This window comes from Rhagoletis pomonella, unplaced genomic scaffold (genome assembly GCF_013731165.1).
Source record: "Rhagoletis pomonella isolate Grant_MI unplaced genomic scaffold, Rhpom_1.0 Rhpom_scaffold_00010, whole genome shotgun sequence".
Lineage (NCBI taxonomy): Eukaryota > Metazoa > Arthropoda > Insecta > Diptera > Tephritidae > Rhagoletis > Rhagoletis pomonella.
Genome location: NW_023458564.1, coordinates 925,197 through 951,579, shown reverse-complemented (window position 1 = coordinate 951,579; position 26,383 = coordinate 925,197). Strand labels below are relative to the sequence as shown.

General features: G+C 34.8%; 2 protein-coding genes across 2 annotated transcripts in view; one reads left to right on the top strand and one right to left on the bottom strand.

Annotated features, from left to right (window-relative positions):
* The window catches only part of LOC118745933, a gene marked incomplete in the record, with an annotated part of 417,943 nt that overhangs the window by 1,671 nt on the left and 389,889 nt on the right, over positions 1-26,383 (top strand).
* The window catches only part of LOC118746469, a 68,922-nt gene that overhangs the window by 27,387 nt on the left and 15,152 nt on the right, over positions 1-26,383 (bottom strand). The window lies entirely within an intron of this gene.

Genomic DNA, 26,383 nt, shown 5'->3' with positions numbered 1-26,383 from the left:
GCTGGTTAAACGCCGCTCGAAACAAGGCTAGTAGATCTCTTCTTCGCAGGCGGGATGGATTTATTGTGTTGCACAGAGCCACCACAGGATGAAAGTTGTCTCCTCGCTTGATGGGATACATTTCTGAGAGAAAGGGACGTGCTCGCCCTGGGAATTGATCTGCCGCACAATTAACTGGTACATGTTTGGGTTCCGGAAACCCTTGGATGCCAGCTCGTTTCGAATATGTCTACATTCTATAGCTAAATATTTTAGAAAAAGTAAAAAGTAAAGATTACTTCTTGACTTGGACAACACTACAGTGATGTAGCGATTGAAAGTTTTATTTAAGTGAAACTTCCCGCGAATATACATACACTACTTCTTATCCTCTGCTACACCATTCAGCCGTAGGTGTATTTGACAGTAGGGTCAGAGTAATTTTCCAGGGCTACATCTTCTTCCCATTCGCTCCACGCCGGAGGCACGGTGTTGTGTAGCAGCGTTAGGACTTCACTACGATCGTAGAAAATTTACTACGATTTTTGAAGAAAATTAGAAGTTTAGAATGGTCGGCAGCTATTGATATCCTAAACTAAAAAAGAGCAAAATATGACGGCCAATATACATAAAAAATATCTACTATGGAGTATTATTTTTTGCTAAGATTTTTCACCTCATTCTCTCCGATTTAAGTTTGCCGTATTTCTAAACCTGTTGTGTAGTCTGCAAACCTAGTGCTTTTAGGTGGCCAAGTCTTCTACGCTCCTTATAGCCAGAGCGTGTCGCATTACAGCTTAATTTGGGTCTACGGTGCAGGTTCACTGAGAAGAGATTAAGAAGATATACTGCATCAAAAACATTTGTTTCGGTGTTTATTTAAACACAGGATTTTGAAGAAATTCCCAACTTTAGATCTTTAGGTTTTAAAAATTTTTGTAACTACTCTGTAAAGGCACAAACTCTTAGACGGGCCTTTTCTATGTTAAGGTAATGTGTGTACATTAAGCCTTATCACGACATATGAAGGAAAAAAAGTTTAGTTTTGTATAAACTCTTATGTCGAGAGAAAATTCTGGGTGTAAACAAATTTTTAGTCACTCTCCAAAAAAACGATAAATCGAGTTTTGTGCTATAACTTTCTTATTTTATATCCGATTTTTAAAATCTCGTTGTCGCTAAAAAGGTCTCGCTCAGGACTATGATTTGCCATTAAACAGTTTTGGCCTTCAAACCTAATTCAAACCTACACTAATTTTGGAATTACTATTCCTAGATTTTTGTTTTTATATGTACTAGGATTTTAAAGCTCTCAAAAAATTATGACGACCTGGCTAAAAATGGTTAGACTTTATTCAATTGAATAAACAATTTCGAAAAGGGCGTATGTCTAAGTACTAAAACTTTTCAGGAAATAAAAAAGAGTAATTATTTTTTAAAAAAAGAAAAATAAAATTTGAAAAAACATCTTGTTGCACTTTGGGGTCAATTAATAATCGAAAGTTCAAATTCAATAAATGTTTATTATTAATGCTATTATATATGTATACATATGTAGATATTTTAAATTTATGAGATGTGCCCTTTTCGAAAACTACGGTATTGATTTCACATAATTTAAAGAACAAAGTCATATACATTTGTCGAAACTTTTATTTTATAAAAATAGATTGGCGCTTACACATATGTTAGTGTTTGGCCGAGCTTCTCCTCCGACATGTGGAGTGCGCCTTGCGGAGGGACCTACAGTTTTACGCCGACTCCGAACGGCGAATGTATTTTTATGAGAAGCTGTTTTTCATGGTAGAAATACACTCAGAGGTTTATTCTAATTTTGTCGACGACAATGAGCAAATGTAGTAGTGGTACTAAAATATATAATGTAAAAATGTTCACAGTTTTAATAAGTCTTTCGTTTTCGAAATTGCATATTCAATTATTCTCCTGAATTCTTTACACCCTAAGTTTTTTCTCGACATAAGTATTCAAATAAAACTGGCACACGCTAAACTCTTTTCCTGATACGCCTTAATAAATATACGTTCATACATTATCATCATATAAAAAGTCTTACTTTTTTATTTTTTGAAAATGCTCGTATTTTAATCCTGTTTTTTTTTCAATTTAATAGAGTTAGTCAAAGTGGGCATTTTATCTGTATTTAAGTTTTAAAAATCGACCCATCTATTTTTAACGTCGTCGAAAGAAAATTGTTTCCCTATGAAGAGTTTGAAATTTTTTAGTACGCTCCAGAGCGGAATTGGCGATCCGAAAATGTGATTTCGATAACCGCAAATATTTAACCAACTTTTCCCCACAACACGAATGCTATTTTAATTACCGCTCTCAAAACAACTAGCTGTACAAGTTCCACTTATTAACCCACCCTGCGCCAATAACTCTGGGTCATATGGATTCGACAGCGATTTTTAAAGGCTATATTTGGGTGTTTTCTAATATTACGTATTTGAGCGTTTAGATAACTGGAGGCTCAAACACCCTCTACTCCTTCCGCTCGTGCACTCAGTGACGTCAAAATGGGTACGTATGACACAGCATCATCGGCGTTATGAAAGTAATTATTTTCATTTCATTGGCGCCGAGTTAAGATTGACCAACCGTTAGATAGTAGATAATCGTAAAAATCCGTTAAGGAAAGTTTTGGAAAAGATCGCCTATTAAATAAATATGTTTAACGATCTGGGTTAATTAATAAAGAAATAGTTATTACCATATTTGAATTTATGGTTCTTTTATGACTCAGCAAACTTTACTTTAATCAATAAACTTGAAATTAGGGAGAGCAAATATACATACATTCATATAAATAAATGTTCATACAAACATACATATATACCATTGTATGTATTTGCCCTAATCCAAGAAGAAAGGGCAGAATAAAAATTGATTCTTCATCCGAAATTACTTGATTGATGAATACAAGTTTATTCGTATCGTATTTATTCGTATGTACGTATGTATGTCGGAACTTTTTTTGAAGTATTGTCACGTCTACTTTTACAAAATTTTTGGGTGAAGATTCTAAAATCAGCTTCTTCCAAAAAGTTTTTTCACAGCTGGCCATATTTTCACAGCTTAGTATATTTTTTAGTGCCGAGTTTTTAAACTCGATAGAACTTTCCACAAATTAAATTTAAACAAGTAAAAAAGTTTAAATTCGGGCGAAGCCGAACATTAAATACCCGGCTCACTTATCAAATAGAGTTCTTTCACATTTCCGAAAACTATCGTTGCGTGTTAAGCAGGGACGGTTTCACCCCTATATTAAACATATTCGAAAGTATGTTCTGTTAGACTTAATGAAATAAACTTATATAGTTATCAGTTGGCGGTATCAAGCCTATTTTCCAAAATTTCATAATAATGTTACTTCTATTCAAGGGATTGTTGAGAGTATAAAATTTAAGTAAATTGGCGTCCTTAAATTTCGAAATATCGAAGTTTCAGCATTTCTGAAATATACCGTTCTAAGAAAAGAGGGCATAATTTTAGTTTCAATGCCTTGCTTTTGCGTGGCAAGTATATTAGTTATACCAAGTTTGGTACAATTTGATGGAACGGGGTTGCCGAGATACACATATGTGGTCATAAGCGGGCGTTGCCACGCCCATTATCCAAAAATCTGTTTTAAACGTACAGTATATTTTGCTTAGCTGTACATCCTTCTTTGCACGAAAAACTTGTGCGCTTAACCGAAAAAAGCACTTAAGCGAATTTTCTTTACTACTTCAATGAGGAAGGTATCCGAATCCCTATGAAACCAAATAATGGAGGAGCACTTACCACGTGGAAATTACTGCAAGCGAAATTTTTTCCGAATGGTATCTAATTATCTATATAACTACATAAAATGATAGCCGTTTTCGTTATTCTGCGAGATGAGCAAAATAAATAAAAGCTTGTAAAATTAGGGTAAGTATAGAGTGCCAGTGCAGGTAAACGTAATACTTTCTTTGATAATTGATAATAGTTGCAAATTTTTGAGGCAGGTATCGCTAATGTGCAGGTATGTTGAATGCATCTATCGGAGCAGTTTCCTTATAAATGTTAAAAATAATGTCGCTGATGCGCATTTTGGGGTAGGTATCTTAAATGTGCACTTAAGCATGAAGGCAGCAAAGCAAAATATACTGCATTTTCTGCTAAGGAGTTATTGCAAACATAAAGTTTGAATAAATGAGCTTCAATAGTTACTGATTTATCGAAGATTTCGTATTTCTCTAAATTACCGTTATATGAAATGTAGGCGTGGTTATTGTCCGATTTTGCCCATTTTCAATACCGTCTCGAGTTATGGTATGCAAAAGACGGGCGGACGGTCGGGCGGACAGACAGTCACAGCTTAATCGATCTCTTTTTTCATTCTGAGCATTGATGTATACATATATAGGGTATACAAAATTAAAGCGCATTAATTTTGTTCACAAAATATTTACCCATAGTGAAACGTAAAGGAGTTAATAAAGGACTGGCATTATGTTACAAGCCAAATCAATGCTGAGAATTGTATTTGACTAGTTTCTTGTTGTTTTTTTCTTTTAATATTTTTCAACTTACAACTTTCATGTTACTATCGATAAATTTACGGCAACTACAGAAGTTAAATACTCCAAGCTAGTGAAATGTGTACATATGTTTGTTTATACACTCCTTTTTGTTATTATTATTATACATATGTATGTTGCAAGAAGAATAAAAAAGTTGAAATTTGGCATTTAAATGCACAAAGAAACTCGTCCGCTCAAATCATATGTGCGCAAATGTTTAGCCTTTAAAGGAAAAGTAGTCTAACAACCTGACAATTATCATGGAAATAAAATTTTCTTTTCACTTCCAATTTTATGCTTGGCATACAGACACACAAATAGATAATAAAATGAATTGACGAAACAAGCAAAGTGGAACTAATGCGACACTGAAGTACATAAGTAATAAATATATATTTATGTACATACATATGTATATTAAACAATATTGGCAAACTCGAAGATCATAAAGGACACATATATATGTATGTACTTTTATGTAGCAGCTAAAATGTGGTTCAAGGTAAAATTTGGATTAACGTTTGGCAGGAGGTTGGGTCGATGCTTCCGTGAACTACTCAGAACTAGATTCGCAGGTCTTTCAAGCTAAGCACGTCGTAATCTGTCAGAGTCCAACGTTCCACAGAAAAAGCCACGTCCGGCGAAGCTTAACCTGCCGTCGGAAATACATACATACATATATAATTCAAAACTTTACATTTTTGGAATTATGCGCGAAAACTGTACACACACTGACCTTTTATTTATCTTTCAGAAAAAGCTGGAGCAAATTTTTGTGCTAGGAAATAGTTTTTAGCATTTTCTGACAAACGTGTAACTTTGAGTTGTGTCACCTTTGTAGATCGTATGTGACATCTATCGGCGATTGTATTTTTTATGGCAAGCTGTTTTTTATGACAGAAATACACTCCGAGTTGAATATTTTCAGAGCTGGAGCGTCGGTGTCCATTCGAACGACAAGGCCAAGCCAGCGGAGACGCTGTATTTTAATTCGCTGCACTATGTCCATGTCGTTCTAAAGCTCATACAGCTCATCGTCCCATAGTCTGCAGTAATCGCCGTCTCCAACGCGTAAAGGCCCGTAAATCTTCCGCAATATCTTTCTCTCGAATACTCCAAGAGCCGCCTTATAGGATATTGTCATTGGCCATGCTTCTGCGCCATATACCAGCACGGGCATGATGAGTGACTTATAGAGCGTGGTTTTCGTACGTCGAGAGAGGACTTTACGCCTGAATTGCCTACTTAGTCCAAAGTAGCACTTGTTGGGAAGAGTGATTCTGCGTTGGATTTCCATGCTGACATTATTATCGGTGTTAATGCTGGTTCCCAAGTAAACGAAGTCCTCTGCTTTCACGAAATTATAACTGTCAACAGTGGCGTGAGTGCTAAGGCGCGAATGTGCGGACTGTTTGTTTGATGACAGGAGATACTTCGTCTTGTCCTCGTTTACCACCAGACCCATTCGCTTTGCTTCCCTATCCAACTTGGAAAAGGCAGAACAGACTTCACTATTTTTGCTACCGATGATGTCGATGTCATCGGCATAAACCAGCAATGGCACGCTCTTACAGTAAATTGTTCCTGAGCGGTTCAGTTCTGCAGCTCTTATTATCTTCTCCAACATCAGATTAAAGAAGTCACATGAAAGGGAGTCGCCCTGTCTGAAACCCCGTTTTGTGGCGCACGGCTCGGAGAAGTCTTTTCCAATTCTGACGGAGCTGGTGGTATTGCTCAACGTCATTTTACACAGCCGTGTGAGTTTTGAGGGGATGCCAAATTCAGACATAGCGGCGTATAGGCAACTCCTTTTAGTGCTGTCAAAAGCGGCTTTAAAATCGACAAATAGGAGGGGAGTGTCGATCCTTTTCTCGCGGGTCTTTTCCAAGATTTGGCGTATTGTGAATATCTGGTCAATGATGGATTTGCCTGGTCTAAAGCCACACTGATAAGGCCCAATCAGTTCATTGACGGTGGGCTTCAGTCTTTCACACAATACACTCGATAAGACCTTGTTACCTATGCCTAGAAGGCCTATCCCGCGGTAGTTGGCGCGAATATCGGGGTCGCCTTTCTTGTGGATTGGCCAGAGCACACTTAAATTCCAGTCGTCGGGCATGCATTCACCTGACCATGTTCTGCATGATAGCCCAGTTATGCATAATTTGCACAGCCATAATAGTTTTACGTAAAAATCAAAACACTTCGGACTTCTACAGATTCCTTATGTGACAACTCTTATGCAACGCTGGGTATGCATAACTGAGCTATAAGAGTTGATGCATTCACCTTGAACTTGAAGAGCTCAGATGCAGGCTGTCAGCTCCAGCAGTTTTGTTGTTTTTCAACCGCGTTATTGCTATTGGTAGCTCGTCATAGTCAGGCGGTGAAACGTCGACTCCGTCATCATCGACTGCGGGCTCGGGTTCTTCTTCGCCACAACTTTCCGTACTGCTACCATTCAGTAGGGTGGAAAAGTTTTCCCTCCATAATTTAAGTATATTCTGGACATCGGTAACTAGGTCGCCATTGTTGTTCTTACTGGAGTATGCCCTGGTCTTGAAACCTTCCGTAAGTCGCCTAACTCGCTGGTAAAGTTTTCGGGCACTCATTTTCGCACTAACGTATTTCGACCTATCTCTTCTTATTGCGGCAAATACGTCTCGCTTCCCTTTTCAGATCCCTGTTTTTGTCCCACATAGCGCGCCTTGCGCCCGATCGCAACGTGGCCCTGTAGGTGGCATCTTTTTTCTGTGCAGCTTCCTGACACTCCTCATCGTACCAGTTGTTCTTTCCGGCTCGCTGAAATCCGACTACTTCTTCGGCGTCGGTGCCTAATGAGCGGGAAATGTGGTTCTACTGCTCGCATATGCCGGTTTGTTGAAGAGTGCTCTCTGAGAGCAGGTGTGTAGGTCGAGTAGCGAATGCATTGGCTGTCTGTTGTGATTGCAGCTTTTTGACATTGAGCTTTCCTTGCATATTTGGGCGGACATTTTTTAGTTTCTCGTTTTTCGATCCGGAGACAGCCATGTAGCTTTAAAGATCTTTTTATGCTTGAACCTAGTACTGCATACTGCCATGTTTCGGGCCCCGGCGAAGTCGATCAGCCTCAGTCCGATGTCGGACGTTTCGTCGTGGAGGCTGAATTTTCTGACGGTATTTCCAAAGATCCCTTCCTTGGCCACCCCGGCATTGAAGTCGCCAAGCACGATTTTGATATTTTAGCGGGGGCAGCGCCCTTAGAAGAGATCCTTGGATACCTCATCCTTATCTTCCGTCCGGGCATGGGCGCAGAAGAGTGAGATGTTAAAGAATCTCGTTTTACCCGGCTTATTCACTGGAAGGGGTTTTTACGTGGCGGTTCCAAAACCCAACGCACAACTCATTGCTTGGACGGGAGTAGTTTCGCAACCAAATACACCTTTATATACCGTGCCGCTTGCTCCAAGACAGACACCCGCTGGCAGCCACACTTACTGGTGAACAGATGCTGCAGACTTCAGTGAGCCCTTAAACCGAATAAGTCGGAGTGGCCCCACCGAAGCTCCCCCTCTTTCTGCCGTGACCCAAGGCTCCACTCGGATTGGTTACCGCATCTCGCACATGGGTTGCTCACGTTGCCCAGAGTGTGCGAACGGGGACGCACGAGTCGGGATTGAGTATAGCCGTGCAACTGTAACTGCATACCCAGCACAACGACTATACCCCATTGCACTCCTTTACTCTTTAAAAAATAATTTATGCAACCTCACATACGCGGTTTTGCATTTTGTTGTACTCCAAACGATCTACTCCTATATAGGTATGTACATACATATGTATACATATAGACAAATGTGTAAGTGAATAACATAGTTGCTCTCATAATGTAGCTAAAAGCCTTACTAACAAGACTGAAAATTATTCGATTGCATTAAACGAATGGCATAATGGCTTAGTCCTTGTCGGTGCTTTGTCATAGTTTTTCATAAATATTTAACGACTATGAAAATCGAAATTATCTTCATCAAGCACGACGAATCAAAGTAAAAGTACAAACAATATGTTATGCAAATAAGAAACTAAGGCACTTGCACCTTACAAATGCCACGAGTGGCCCCATATAATTCATTCGTTTTGAGATATTGACCAATCAAACTTATTTAAGGTATATCATATCGCTTTCTAGTTAACGTTAGTTGATTAAATGAGACCATGTTTTCGACAAAGAAAAAATAAACAGAGAGTAAGATCAATTATGAGCATTGCTTATGAGAAAGAGAAATTTCTGAAAGAAGAATGACACTAAAGGAAATACTAAACAAACACTTCCATTTGCCATGTAAGTACGTACGTACGAGCGCGAGCGTCGCTGTTAAGGCCTTGAGGCGAGCTTAAAACAGTCGGCCAATGACCATTTCGGCCAAGTCAAGTTACAGCAAAGAAGCAAAAATAGAAATTACCAAAATTGTAACTGGCACAACGAACTTGCTGATGGACATACATTGATACATACGTAACATATGTACATGTATGCATATAAACATAAACGAGTAACAACAATTCTGCTGCTGAAGGCTAACTTGGAAACGCACAAATCGCAGATACTAAAATGTAAACCCGTACATACGTATGTACATATATATGAACATCCACAACTCTGATTCTGCCAAAGGCATCGAAAAAAAAAATTATTCAAATGCAAGGAAAAAAACAAGAAATTGTTATGACTGTAAAAACAAAACATAGAAAAATCATTAAGTAAACTAAATAAAACTGACTGAACAAACACGTATAAGGAAATTAAAGAAAAGTGCACAGAAAAGTTGTAAAGCAGTGAAAAGAATACGAACGTAAAAAGAAAACTTGTTAGCTCGTTAGTTAGTGGGTAGGCGCAATGGTTCGTTAGTTCGTTGGCTGCTGAGTGCGGTGCGTAATTTTATTTGTTTACTTCTCCAATTAAAATGTATTTGCTAGACATGAGTACGCGCCGCTAAGTGAATGAGCAAAAGCGTGTTTTTGAGTGAGTGACCGTTGGACAGCTGTTTGCTGCGTTTGGTAGCACCAGCGGACAGCCTCCAACTAAACATACAACTGTTTTCACACTCCTCTACTTACCTATGTACCATCAAACACATAAAAAGTGTGTACATATGTACTTACTTGCATCTTCTATACTCTTAAATGAATGTACGAGTGATATGTATAAATGTGCATACCTTCTAGTGGAAAGTAGTGAAAACGGTGGCGAAGGAAACACTTGTCGCGCACACGCACCGGCCATGACCAAGAAACGGCCAAGCTTTGTGCCAAGATTGAGTGCCGTGCCGGACTGTATTGTTATCTTTTGAAAGTATCACATCGATGTTGGCCGGACCATGGCCACCGTTCATTTGAGGACAACCAGCCTCAGGCAGATTTGCCAAATTTCACAGCTTAGACAAAATAAATTGTGTACGTTAATTTAAATCAGACTTCTTTTTTTACGTGGTGTTGAGTAGTATTGAGTTTAAGTATACACTTTCAGAAATAATTTAATATTTCAATTCACACAAATTCTCATACATACCTCTTGCATAGCTCTCAGGAATACCATTAAAAGAATAATTCAAAAGTCACAAATGATCTCACGTGTGCCAAAGAATTATTCAAGGTCAAAGGACAACAATATCGATTTATTGCATTTGTGTAGAACACACAATTACCTACAAGCTTTTTTAGACTCATTTATTTTCTTTGAATCAACATTCCAGAATTTTCGCGATTTCATAAGTTGAACCAGTCGCCTTTTAAACTAGAGTTATCTATACACATAATAAAATTGTAGCAGGCCGATGTCTGTACATTATAGATTTTAAGGAAAAATTAATATGGGGGTCTTTATTAAAGCAACAGATGTCAAATCAACATTTTTTAGAATTTTTTGGGGGTTAAACTACGTGTCTGTCAGTGGCGGATCCACGGGGGGTGTTTTAATATGGCGCATATATATGTATGAAATGACGTCTATGCATTAAAACACCCCCCGTGGGTCCGCCACTGACTGACACGTAGTTTAACCCCCAAACCCCCTCCCCCCTTCCCGCTAGATCCGCTGCAATGCGGGTATCAAAGAAAAATACATTTAAGGTGCAGTGAAGCACGCCGGCTATTTGCTAGTAAAATATAATATTTTGTACTTAAAATAGACTAACTTTAAGTCTCTGATTTTAAATAAATTATTAGCTTTTTCCAATTGTCCTTGGTTAGCACATTATTGCGTTAAACAATAACAGACACTCTATTCTCATAAAATAAGCCGAAACTGATAGCTTTGAATGTGACCTTTAAAATGGGAAGATCGAATCATATTTGGCAAAGATATGTCGGCAAACTCGATTAGAACATGTCTACTACAATTTAAAAATTAAATCGTAAAATTAAGGGTTACTTCGCAATCAGCGAAAATATCTGAATATATAATGTAACTTATTTCACGCTAATATTAGATACTTTGTTTAAAACAAAGCAAAAAAGCATAATCAAATATAATTATAAAATCTCATCAAAAAATCCAATTTCTTATTTTTCACTTCCGTAATTTTTTTTTTAAACATCAGCATGATTTTACCCTTATACGTTCCGATATACAAAAACTATTCAACGGGGCAGCTTTCTTAAAAACGGCACAGTCCCGCTGAAATCGGTACGTATGGCCACCGTATTTATAGCAGCTATGGGCATATCAAAACAATTTCTTCAATTTTCAAATTCTCTGGAAGTCAGAAATGGTGATTCTTAGTAAAAAGTTATAAATCAAACTTTTGTCCATCTGTTTTTTTTCGATACCATTTATGAGAAAAATTCAAGAAATCATATTTTTCAACTTTGATCTTGAATCATTTTTTTTAGCTCATGGGGGAGATTCTGTAAGCAGTTAGCGACAAGTTTCTGATCGCTATCGCACTTTTTTACGTAAAAATATTCATATCATACGTCAACAAAACCGATACCTATCCCACGTCGGATCATTGAAATGCTCTACGTTTTTAAGACGTCAAGATGCTTATGTAAGATGTCTTGTGAATCCACTTTTCAAGTATTAACGTGAGCTTTGTTTAGATATGGTTGTTGCTTTGAGCGGGTTAGTAACCTAGGCTTACCCTCTTTTCTTTTTGTTTTAAGTACGCAGAAATGCCCTGCTAGTTTCCTAAAATCTGTTCTCATTTTTACTTTAGAATAAATCTAACGGCTACTGCTTGTAATTGTACTTTGTATGCATGCATGAAAAACTATTATGTAATTATTATCATTATTATTTTAATTACCTAACTTAAATTAATTATTTTTTCCTGTGTATCTACCACACAAATCTTTAACAAGTAGCACGCTGTTATTTAAGCGCAATCCCCTTTCTTCACTTAATAAATGAGAATACCACAAAGCTGCGCGTGCGCACTGTCAGCCTTTTTTTTACCCATAATTAAGTCTTCTTGCACTTAAATGAAAAAAGAAAAATGTAATAGTTATACTGAAAAGAATCGGTACAGCGTAACGAATTATTGTCAACGGGTCGTGGTAAGAGTACGCAAGCGACCTAAAATTGTTGGCTTAATCAGCAGTTTTAGTTGGGCAAAAAATAATAAGAAACTGGGAAACTGGCTGATTGCCGGCTGTGGTGGTTAGCTGTGGCGGTTAGCTTATTTGGAACGTATGTATGCTAAGCCGAAAGTTTCTCAGAACTGTGTTGAGTGTACTCCTAATGCGCTGGCTCGCGGATTATAGAGAAATCATTTACGGACGAAATAATTGTGGGTTTGATAAGTTTAGTTGTTAATTTAAGCGACCACTTTTAGCAAACTAAATCTGCTTAGAAGCAGGGGCAATACAAGTGGGTAAGTGTTACATTGCTGCCGGCATCAAGTTTTCAAAGCATTCCTCATCTACTTAAGGTGGCAATGCAAAAATTAATTATCCAAAAAGAAAGAACAATTCATGAGCGGTCAAATACATTTATGGTGAGAAGTTACAGGTGTTAAAAAATGCTTATTAGATCTCCCACCCGTCACAGCAAGATATGTATTTTTTAAATAAGGTCGCCTAGTAAAAATATAATACATATATATAGCCTACATAGCGAAGGAGAATTATTAGCGTGAACAACCACATTATCTTATGATTTAAGATTATGGGATGGGATTTTTCACCAACACGAAACTTGAACTTCATTGTACCACAATATAATGGGCTATTATTTCTGAAGACTCTGGTTAAAAGGTTTGAAATTTTGGTGAAACTTTACAGAATTTGTATAATTCTTGTACAATGTTCGAAGTGTGAATTTATATGGTGTTTGTTGTATAACCAGCTAGACTTAAAAATGTAAACATTAATTAGCGCACTTCTATTATTTTGTGGACAGCTGTATATCACAAACATCAGGGGCCACAAATAACCTTTAATTATCAAAATTTTTAGATCATAACAAAATCTTTTTTTTTTATTAGTTGTAATTTTTCAATCAAGAATAATTTTAAATTTAGATTTTTATTTTTTCGGTCAAATTTGATCGTTGTTTTGTGGCCTTCATTTTTCCGATGAAACATAAATGTTTTTTTTGGATTAGAGTTCTTTCGATCATTTTTAACCGCTGTAACTCCATTAGTGCCTTTTTGTAAATACTTTATAACCTAAAACCTTAAATGTGAAAATAACGAAAAAATTAAAAAATACAATATAACGATAAAATTTGTTTGTAAAATAGTAAATCCAATTTTAACGGTTAAGTTATGTGTTTTATTGTAAAGATAAGAACCGTTACGGTCCCTGTTAAATAGAAGCTCATTTTTTCTGATCTTTGATTTCTTAAAATGCATGCATCCTTTTTTCTTATTTTCCCTATGAATTTCACTCTGTTTTAATTTTCGGCTTGGAAATTAACTTATTTGAAAACTCGATAAATTTTGGACTTCGTGGGGCCTTAAAATCATATGAGAGTTATTTTGAAAAGAAAAATGGCTGTAAGTATGATTTTTGTAATAATAACGACTCGACTGCTACTATATGTATAAAGTCCTGGACAGAAGGATTTCTTCTTGATCGAAAACAGGGAACTTCGTGCTTTGTTTCACGGAACTAACATTCTATTCAAACCCGATTATAACGATCTAATATGTAAGAAAAGTTCCCATGAGAAATAATTGCATCCAATGTCCTGCGCAGTCCGTGTGCCTTTTCTGCAAATTTTATCTGATGAAAAATGGAAAATTTCCCACCATTCCATTGAGTGCTCACTAATTTGGACAATTATTAACTTGTCAAAGATACGCATATACATAAAAGAAAATGTTCACATGCCTTATCAGCTTAGTGAAATAAGTTTTGTTTTAAGCCAAATAGTGCTTGATTTGACAATTAATTAATTTACATATACATACATACATACATACCTATTTATGTATTTACATGCATACGCACACATGTTTCTATGTATTTCGGTCAGCTTTTAACTGCTAAGTTAATTAAAATAGTCTATATATAATTATGTAAATATGTAGAAACTGTAAGTCAGCAAATCGTCGTCTATTTGAACCTGTATGCACCAGTGTTTGTGCTGGCAGTAAATTCAACAGCTGATTGCTACAGATAACTGAACCGATCGCCAACCAATTAAGGCCAATTTAAAGCATATTTTTATTTATAAAACATTTTTCCATGGACATAACTGGGCTACGAGTGCCGGCAAGCCTAACACGAACGTTTGCTTGTGGCAATGCGACAATTAAGAGGCGGCCATAACGACAACAACAATGTTATCAATACCAACAACAACAACAACAGCAAAAATTTCGCAAACAACTTCAACAAAAAATTTTAACAAATGTCTATTGCACTACGATCAGCATTCGGCAGCTGTTACAACAACAAGTGTAACATGGGCCGGGATAATTGGTCCCATATCAAATCGAAAATATTGTCAGCTACTGTAGTATCAAAAAAAAAAAAACAAAGAATTATTACAAACTGTGCAAGCCAAAATATGTAAGCCAGTTCATATGTATTCTCTTTTTGTTACAGATTAAAAAAAAACTAATAAGTGGCTAAAGTAAAACATTTTTGTCGTTGACAAGCTATTTCCGTATTTCTTTTGTTTTTTTTTTTCTCCAATTAGTACTTTTCGGATTGAGAAGTTCCATATGTGATCGTCGAGTCACACTTATCTTAGTCAATCGTTGTTGTAACATATTCTGCTACAAATTGTCAATTAATAGGCGTTTCTCTGCAATAGTTCATTGGTTTTAAGTTTAGTGTGCTTTTTAAAGTCCTTTTTATTATTGATTTGCCGCCAGACAAGTACACGTTCCATTTCCAGCTAGCGGATATGTAATAATGCGAATGGGAAGTTATATAATTTTTTCAAAACCCATTTTCAAGCATTTGTTCTCCACTCATTCTCGATATAAGATGGCCATCTAATACCAGAATAAAAAACGTGTCGTTGAAAAGATTAGACTCATTAAAGCTGGGAAACTGCATATAAATCTAAAGAACAAGTATATACTATCAATACAAGGTGGCGCAAAATTAATAACCATTCTTCTTACTCACTGGTTTCTTGTGGGGCTACTTGAAGTAGCGGGTTTATGGAGATTGCGATAAAATGGGCACAAATGTGTATGAACACTGGCGGCAGCTACGGATATCAACTTTTCCACTTAACAGAAAAAAATGTAAAGTTCCCAATAAAGATTTTCATCATTAAAAATCATTTTTTTTTTTGATTTTGTAAAAACTGTATTCAAAACCAAAATTGTATGATTAATTTTGCGCCACCTTGCATAAAGTAAAGTTGCAAAAGTGCCGTAAGTGGTGATGATGGATATTATCTTTTCCACATAACAGGAAAAATTGTAAAGGTCCAAATAAAGATTCCCATCAGTCAAAATAATTTGTTTTAATTTAGTAAAAAAATTATTCATAAATAAAATTGGATGATCAATTTTACGCCACCTTGTACTATTGGTGGGAAATATTGAGTACTTTTGAGCATCGAGTTCTTTTGTATCGTTACTTTTAAAGATCCGGTATTTTTGAGAGTACTGAGTACTAATAAATACCTGGCGTGCACCACTGCGCCTTAAACATATTTTTTTGTTGTTACTCTCTACCAAGACTCTTATGGCCTCATTCATAAAGGAACCAAATAGACTTAAAGAGATTTATGAAGTGAGATTTTCAAGCAAATTTTCGATTTATCAAGAATTCTTTAATTTTATGAATGTGGGTGTTAGTTAATATATTTTCGAAGGTATTTAGAAAGTAGGTAAGGTATCGGATTTCTCAAGGACATATCGCGCACTTTCTTCAAATTTGTATTAATTCAATATTTTTCTCAAAAATATTCAAGTGCGTATATTTATCTTCCATAAAAAGTGGAAATCCAAGTATTAGATAATAATTTTAGATGTTGTGAGAGGGAGTCACAAAATAAAAACACTTTAAAGGCGCTGCGAAGTACGCGGTATATTTCCAAGTTGAGACTATTTCTAAATCAAAGAATTTTCTAATACTTTCTTTTGATATTACAATATTTGGAGTATATTGTCTTATCAATTTAACTGAATTTAATTTTTCAAACAGTTAGCAACCCTCCTCAAAAATATTTTCGGCAGTAAACTTCCCTAAACCTCTTTAGTTTGATACCCATATTCCAATATTTAATTTATCTTATCAATTAAATTATATTAAAATTTTCAAAAAGGTGGCATCCACAAAAATATTTTCGGGTGTAAAACTTTTTAAATATATTTCGTTTGACAGCCATATTGCAATATTTACTTTATATTATCAATTTATTTAACTGCAATTTTCAAACAGTTGGCAACTTTCTAATCCCCTCTTTTTTCGGTAATTTATGCATGCATTGCTTTTTGAATGCTTCGCGTACAAACATACATACAGACAAACAGAAAAATTCTAAAAATTGTTGATTCGGCATCTGTTGATCTAGTAAAGACCCCTCATAATAGTTCTTCTTTAATATCTATAATGTACAGACATTGGCCTGTTACAATTTTATTAGTTATATACAAATAAAAAGTGCAAATTTTAAGGCATTTGAAAATCGCGTTGATTTTTAATAATTTTTTTGGCTGACGGTGTTGTGCATTTTCTCCCATATAAACTACCCTGCCGGAAATTGAATTAGTTTAAAAGTAATTTATAAACTACTCTATTTTCAATGAAAACTAATTTAAATTCTCACTATTTTACCTGCAACGAGCTCATTTATTTAACATGGCGATGTCCTAGGAAGCAGTCAATTGCCTTTGCCTGCATGTATTTTCAACTACTTCCAAATGAATTTGGCTTAAACAGCTTCAAAGTCAGTATGTTTCGTTTGAATACGCTTTCGCTCTGCACTAGAGCTGTCAAACTATCGACGATACTATCGATAGTATCGATTGTCTTGTCACTTGAAATAACTATCGATAGTTTTAGTACTATCGCCACTATCGTTTCATTGATAGCGTATTCTCTTTCCTGGTTCAAAGAGAACAAAAATTGGCAGCATTATTTCATGAACGAACGACGGGACGGTGTGCGAGAAAAAAGTAGTTTTTTTGCAGTGATGTAATTTTTTCGCAGCCATGTGAATGAAACGGAATGAAACGATGTGTGTGAATGAAACAACCGATTAAAAAATGACGTTATCAACTATTATTTTTTTTTTTGTCTCAAATGCAATTACAAATACGCGGTTGCCGGGCTGGGTGATCCGTTTAGTTGGTTCATGGCATTATTTCTAAAAGCGCCATTTTTTATTTTACATTGCCGTCTTAAGAGCGTGTCAGACCGGGTAATGCAGTATATTTCAAAAGACTGTCAAATTGAGAAATTGCAGAAAGCATTTGCATGAGCAGTCGCACCTTGCATGTAAAGTGTCATTCGAGAATTTTTTTTTCCGAAAGGCGGGAAAATTCTGAAATCGCTTTTTGGCTGTTTACACGGCGAATGAATTTCTAGCAATATTTCTCGATACTAAAATGCAACCGTGAGCCGCTAGAATAAACAAATTTATAAAAGCAAGATAACGAAAAATAAATGGATTTTGAAAAACATTTCAAATGGGCTGATACTATCGATAGTCACCCTTAAGACTATCGTAAAACATCGATGGACTTGACTATCGATAGTTTGACAGCTCTACTCTGCACTTCACAGATGCTTTTTCATAACTAAGAAAAACCGAAATTGAAAATTTAAAAATAAATGAGTTTTGAACATGGGCATTCTTGGCTACGATCATTGTAGCAAACATCTTTGCACGCTCAATTCGAAACATTTACTCATTGCATTTGTTTTAAAGTAGTCTTTCAATTAGTTCGTTAAAAAAAAAATCACTTGTTTCCGTCAGGGCATGCTCAACAATTTCGTTTGTACGAGAGAAATTGCTCACACCGTCCGCCAAAAAAATATTGAAATCAAGTCGATTTTCTAGCGTCTTGAAATTTTTAATTTAACCTACTAAAATTTAATGAGCTATACAACTGCGTACCCGAAATTTTTCTAAAAATTCTAAATAAAAAGTTTAAAATTTTTGGGTGCATTTGATAAAGTTTGTTGAATTTTCATAATTTTCATACGAAGTTTGAAATATGAATTTATATAGCGCTGGTTAAGTTAAATGCGAAACTTTAAAAAAAAATATAAACAATAAATAAACAGAAGAAAAATAGCCAATACTAGTCAAAAGGTCACTTGACTTAATCAGCTGACCACAAGTGTACATAGATCTTCTTAATGTTGCCACTATAAAATTAGTAATTACCATTTCTCCGGCAAGCATTTTTTAACAGTAAAAAACGAAATAAGTGAAAATAAAAGTTATTGCCTAATTATGGTTTTAATGCAATTGAATTAATTTCTGCATTCGATAATCTCTGTTAGGGGCTACGGTATTTAACTTTCATTTGCCAAAAGTGGCGCAAAATGAAGTGCAGTGAAATTAATCAGATGTTGTCCATATTTTTTGGTTGCAATTTCATAGCTGAATACCATTTATTTTTACATAAGTAAAAGCAAAAACTCTGTAGCTTTGTTTGGTGCTTGGATTTTCGAAGCTGCAACGTTGACTATTGTGTGTATGTAATTGTTAACAATCTTCATCGATGGTTTCCGAAGCGCCGCTGTTGTGGCATTTGTAATTAAAAATGCTTGCAACTTTTATGGCAAATGGTTCGTTAATATAGCTGAAAAGAAAATATTACATTTTTTGGTATTTATTTTACTATCGAAGCTTCGCTGGCGGAATTAATTCATTTGTTTTATTAGCCTGCGTGTTTTTTGCAAAAAAATAATACTTTAAATTTTTAATTTATTTGCTTTTCATTAAAAAATGAATACATTACATTGTGGGGGTCCAATGCGCAAAATAACAATGCAAAATGTTCGAAGCAAACAATGAAAAGTGGCAGAGATAATAGCTATGAGCGCGATGGCTGAAATCTGTGCAAAAGAAAAAACGGAAATGAAGTAATTAATTTTGAAGCAAAAATTGCCTCCATAATCCCACTTACTTTTGTTTTGACTATTTTTTGCTATTATTTATGTACCAAGATCCTTTTTCCGCCTGCTTAGGTTACACAACAAAAGTCTTTTATTTTTTATTTCTGCCCGCATATTGGCAATACATCTGTATATACTACGTTAGATAATGTTTAAGCCAGTTTTGCCCACATTTTATTTAAATCACAATGACTTCATATAAAATTATTAGCTTTGTTAAAATATTTACAGGCATAGCGTGCGCTTGCAGACTATTTAGCGGGCTCTTAGCCGTAATTTACTACACCATTTCCAGTTGGATTTCAGAAATGTCAACTGACTTTTAGAAAATGTACGTAGAGTGAATTTTAGAATTTTCTAAATATTTAAAATTTATCAGAATAAATGTAATGTATGAATTATTAAAAAATCCAATTGACGCTTTCTAAAATCCAACTGGAATTGGTGTAGTCCCACCGGTCAAGTGAGTCCCTAAACGTTTAAATGCCATAAACGCGTAAATTCTTTAATTAAATTTGACATTTCATGGGGCGATGCTATTTTTCTTTTTAAATGCCAACTAACTTTCATATGCTATATAATACCTGTATGTGCCTCTCTAAAAATTTTGTCCTAAATAATTTTCCTTGATATCGCATTTTATTTGAAACAAAAAAATTACTAATATACAATATATAGCTTTCTAAGTAATGTTTATTTTGGCTCTCCAGGACGACATCTTTGTCAGATTCTAAAAAAAAAAACGGCGCAGCAGTCTATGTATCTTGTGCACTCTTTATTTCAATAAGTAAGTCGAATTTCGGCTGAATTTAGAGATACCACTACCCAATTCCTTTGTAAATTGCTCGCTGAATCCGAAAATCGAGTTAAAATTTCTTTATGCATAGGTTTTCGAGATATTCGCAATTTACCGTTATTCATCTAACAAAAAAAGTGATTCCACTTAATTACATACATATATTTTATGAAACAACTGAACAATTATAATACTAGGTACGGCAGATGAAAGCTAACAAGATTCTCCATAAACTGTGCATACATCACTTTTCGATAGACCCGATAGCTTCTATTAAATTAATAAATCATTACATTATTTTTGTTTAGCAGAGGGAAAAAATTAAGATTTTTTTGAATTTTGTATGCTTTTGAATGGAAGCCTGTTCCTTTACAAAAAATCTCAAGCTACCTATGAAGAAAAGCGATGGATAATTAAAAAAGCAATGAGTCGTCAAATGAAGATGCGCATTGATTTTTTGTATCAAATATGAGCAGAAAAGTGAGTTATTCATGTGTTTGTATGAGTAACATTCTTTTCTGCTCATTTTTGATACATGAATATGTACAAAATCTTTGCGATTTATTCATCGATTTTACATATATTGTAATAATTAATTCATTTCTCAGAAACTATCCGGCCTATCGAAAAGTGATGTATGCACAGTTTATGGAGAATCTTGTTAGATTTAATATGCCATATCTCATATTACGATTGTTCAGTTGGTTCATAAGATATTTGTAATTGGGTGGAATCACTTTTTTATTTGCTGCATACCGGTCAATTGCAACGATCTCGAAAACCTTTTAAATTGAAGAAAAAATTAACTCAATTTGGATAGTGGCATCTATGGAGCATTCTTGCTGTAAACCAGTGTGCATGTGGCGGCACTCACATTAAACATTTAATCGAATTTAGTTAAACTGTGCATTTAAAGGCTAATATTAAGTTCATTTATATTCATACACTTATGGGTTAAGTTATCGGAGCGAGTACATTAATGCTATCTCTCTTAGTTCTATTAATTAAGCTACCATAATAATGAATTTTATATATTGCGAAGATCATCACCTGATGTTCTTTGCTCATACATATAAGAGTAATTTCGGCAATGTAATAACAAGTTGGATTTTGGTTACCACGTCGGACAGACGTGTTGAAATAAAGGACTGATATCGCACATAAACACATGGTTTTTGTTTTGTTTTATTTTTATACCCGAGCTTACTTGTGCACAAGCGTACTATAACTTGATTCGCATAACGGTTGTTTCTAACAGCCTAAAGGAATCGAGATAGATATCGACATATATTTATCAAAATAAAGGGACTACTGGGATACCGCTTCATCGACCCCCACCACGCACGAACATTGTTTAGAGTCTAGCCAAGGAATCTGCTGATTATCTTTTCATTCGAGCAATAACCACCAAATCAGAAATTATTTACCAGAGCTAATTCACTACAAATTTATGTTTGCAAAAAATTAGGGTATTATAATTTTTTGGAAAATGGGCGTGGTAGATCCACGGTAAAAATTACGGCGAAAGAAGTTCTGCCACACTTCTGCGGCAACACATAATCCACGGTAAAAATTACCGTAGATCTACGGTAAAAGTTATCGTGGCGCATGTGTGTGCCTAATAAAAAAAGGAGTATTTTTTCGGTGAGAGCATAAAAATTCCGACTTTACTTTGTCACCTATTTTTGGACCATCCTAATGCACATACATACATATGTATGCGTATTCTTTCGTGCACTCGAATCAATTGAGTTAAAATTCAACAACACAAACGCGTGCGGATGCTGGTAGCAGCACTGACATACATATGTACATAGGCGGACGTAATTGCATTTGCCATATTTTCGCTCAATTCCACCGGTTTTTGCATACTCTTCTGTTAAAGAAAAGTAAATAAAAACAAAGCGTAAGAAAAACAAAAGCGCACAAAGCAAAAGCTTATATGTATTAATAATGGTGACGTTTAGTGAGTCAGTGAAACAGTCTTTCATACATAAATTTACTGGTATTTTTTAAATTGGTTTGTTGTTGTAGGAACTTTAGTCGGTGGGTTTACAATTCTAGGTCAACGAAATGAAATTACTGGCTTTTGAAGTGTTTTTTCCGCTTCGTTTTCGCTGCTTGGCTTTTTGTTTGTACTTTTACATAGTTTGCATTTGTGTACTCAGAGTTTCGCTTTTTTTTTTTTTGTTTGAATTGTTGTTAAGCTGACTCTGCTGCATCTAAAAATTATGTATTATGCCTGTATTTATGTTTTTTCTTATTGCTTTTCCATACTGCTGCTGTTTTACCTACCGCAGCTGCTATCAGAGTCAGTAATTAACGAAAATTGCAGCGAATGTCAATGAGTTTGTTTGTTAGCATTGTTCTACTTTAGTTTGAACCTCGCTTTTTCCGTACTATGCGGGAAGTAATACATACATACATATGTACATAGATATCTATTTATTACTTATTATCCAGGTACATACATACATATTAAGGTACTTTAATAAAATTTTATTGAGCAACCGGTACTTTAATTGTGAGCACGTTGTAAAGTTTTGTTCAAACTAAGCTTTTGGATTAAAGTCGTGAAGATATTCATATACACACGGGCATACATATATACATATCGTCGTTTAAAGTACAAAACCGCGTATCAACAAAATGCAACTTGTACTTTGGGGTGTTGGAGGTATTGTGGTGATTACTTTGATTTAATGAATTGTATATACATACATATGTACATGCACACATATCGTCGTTTAAAGTACAAAGTCCCGCATCGTCGGTCTACAAAACCGCGTAACTAACATTTTTTGCCAAAAATGGGACTTGCTCACACAAGCTCTTGGCTCAATCCTTATCCATTCGTCCTGAAATATGCTAACCGTAAATGCGATTGCTTTATAAAAAGAGAACCATTTTGAAATAAGAGTGTTTTTCTCTCTAGGAAAGAATTTATGCAACCTCACATACGCGGTTTTGAATTTTGTTGATATGCGGCTTTGTACTTTAATCGACGGTATCTATATCCCGGTTCTTGAGGTGCTTGAAAAGTGGGTTATCGAAGCGGACATTAAAGTTTACTCGAATGCCAATGCATTTTTTTAAATATCGTGTACCCTGTAAGTTTCCAGAAAATATTTCTGACAAGTTTTCCAAGCAAGCTTTTGTGATATTCTAAAATCGGTCAATGTTTAAGTCAAACTTCCATGCATTCTCTGTGCCAGAAAATCAAATAAATAGTCCTGATATTCACCGAGCTCTGAAGCTTATTATAGAGTAGCTATAGCAGTGGCTCCTCTTGATACTCAATCAGGGCTGTCATGGAATACAATTGCTGTCGGAATTGGATTTGAAAATGACAAAAAAATTACTTTGGTGTCATGAAATCCAGTGTTATCGGTTTTATGTTCTAATCGGGATTAGTGTCGATTTTAGGTGTCACAGAAAACAATAATATCGATTTTTCTATCGGAAACAAGCCAAGCAGATAAGTGCTGTTGGACTTCATTTGTTTGTTATCTTTTATTCCTTGAAGTTGGACATTTTTTAAAAATGTGAGTAATTGGAGGTTTGTTTTATAAAAACCAATGTTATGTATTCATATCTTTATTCACAACTAGGAGAAATCATGAAAATGCGACGCAAAACTGCATTCTTCCAGAAATGCTACAATTGCAGATGTCACTCAATTATTTTTGTTCAAGTTATTGAAAACAATTAAACTTTATGAAATTTCGTCAAAAAAATTTACATTAAAATTACTGGTACACGCACACGAGTATGCAAAACAATTGTTTCGAACATCGGTTTTGTTGCATTCGAAAAAGAGCAAAACCAATACGGTTTCATGACACCAAATGAAATCAACATTGGTTTGTAATTCCGACAAAAAGCAAAACCGACTTGGATTCCATGACAGACCAGAATTATTGCCTTCGAATAACATCATCTTGAAAGCAAATTGAAAGCGCACTCTCGAGAAAAATATACCTTGTTTATTATACGTACGGAACAACCGTATTAAACAAGCGACTTGACTCAACACATATTTATTTTAAACATTTATACCTGTTACCTTTTTTATACCGACACATAAGGCGTTTTGACCCGATTCGCTGTTACAACGTTTATACGCAGGAATAAGTCGCTTTAATTCAATTGGGCAATACTCAAAACGTATGTAAAACAGAATTTCAATTCGCTTTGAAAGCACGAAGTGTTTCGGTTCACACTTGATTTCAAATCGGTTGATTTCTCCAGACAGTTAGAAAGAGCCCAGTAGAACTTGGGATCATCGTACGATTGCTCGGTGAGTACTCCCATGGAGTATAGGACTACTCCCTATTGCTCCCTATGCTTCTGTGTATAAGCATGTAATTTTGTATACTCCCTTTAACACTCGTCCTAGGGTGGCGAGTAATCCCTTTTACCTCCTAAATGAGCAATCAGGGAGTTCATTCATAACTTAACTGTTCGCTTAGAACATATCCCATTACTCTCCTAAGCGAGCAATATAGGAGTAAAAAAAACCGAAAAATCTCGTTGAATGCTCCTAAATCATGCCTCAGAGAGCATTCTTTACTTGCTCGCTTAGGAGATCTCCTATTTGACTTCTGAGCGAGTAATAAATGAGTACAAAACCGACAAATCTATCTTGTTGCTCCGAAATCAGGTCAAGGGGAGTACTCTTTTATTTCTCATATAGGGAGATCTCCCTTTAAGTTCTAGTGGGAGTGTACGAACACCACTCACACTCAAACCAAATTATAAATCAGCTGTTTCGCACAAAGTAGCATCCTAACAGTGTTACTATAATTTTTTAATTTAAGATTCCTTGCGTTTTATTTTAATATTGCAAAATAAAATATTAATTAATTTAGTAATATGTTAGTTAGAGAACTACTTATCTCAAATAAAGTTTATTTTGAGTATTACCATTTTATTACATTCGAATTTAACTTTAATTTGTTTCAAAAACTTTACGCCATACACTGTGTATACCAACCGCTTAGATGTGGAAAAACTAAAAATGCAGCTCGGCAGTACTTTTTACGCTTGCTTCAACTATACCAAAATTATCTGACGCAAGAAAAAAATAAAAAAAGTATAAGTGGCTAATTTAAATTTTTCGATATTTTAAAATTTTAACATCTAATGGACTTCATAATCGATTAAAAATGATGATTGTCAAAATAAAGGTAATTAATTTTTCTTTCAGCTGATGTATAAAACAAATATGCTTTTTTAAATCTTTAAGCCAAAAAACTTTAAAAACGTTAAAAATGTCATAATTTTTTCATCAAATAACCTTTTTTGAAAAAGTGCTTGAGCAATGCTAAAAAATTTATAATATTTGGAAAGTACAATTTATTACCTTAAATTCGATATACAAACCTTATTATGATTTGCTTTTGACTTTTATGAATTCAGTGATAATAAAAAATATAAATCCATTTGCAAGCAAGTGGTAATCTAACACATATTTAGCTCATTCAAACAAAAGCCACTCTCTTTCACAGCAACACAGATAAGAGAATTCTGTTTAGCAAAAATACTGTTATAAAGATATAAGGATATAAAAATGCAGATACTTTTTATACATAAACCAAAAGATAAAATAACTGTCTTTTTTTTAATTGTTTATGTAGTTCATAAGATATAAATATTTGAAAATATATAAAAATTTATATTTAACGTCTTATATTTTCTTTATTTTTACTTGCGCTAAATAATTTTGATATCATTGCAATCAGCATAGAAAGTACTAACGATCTGCGCTTTTTAACCGACTTCACAAAAAGGAGAAGGTTATCAGTTCGGCGGAATATTTTATTTATTTATTTTTTGTATGTATGTTACCGTATAACTTTGGACTAGGTTAACCGATTTCTATAGTTCTATAATTTAAAGGTTAAATTTGGTTCAAATCAAAGATTATTGGATCATGATGGAATTAACGATAATCTAAAATTTTTATATGAGAATTGAAGTCGGTTTTGTTTTTTGATTAAAAATTACTTGTAGTTTTTCTATAGCTAAACGGTTGATATACTCGATGTGCTCCCACTTTACTTCTATTAAACTTTTCTGCTGTAGCGAAATGTTCACCAATGCTCTCTCAATTAAATCGATTACTTAACGGGGAGAATTTTCGACTTAAGTTTCTGTTTTAATGCTTTTGTAAGTAAGTGTCAGCTGTGTCTATAGTATTTTTCGGGTTTGTAGAAGCGAGAAGTTGGCATATCCAACATAAGTATGCATGTACCTACATAGGTAGTATAAATTATATTATGTATGTATGTATCTACATATATTATACGTATGTATATATATATGTACGTATATACGTCAAATGCACGCCACATAGTGATTGCAAATTAATGTAGATAATCTGAAATTGTTACATCCTAAACATGCAACCAGCAACTATGTATTCGCTGTCTGTCGGCAAATTTTTTTTTTTTTTTTTGCTTTCCGTTTTAGTTGCCACCAATTTTAGCATTATTATTGTTATTAGTGTTAG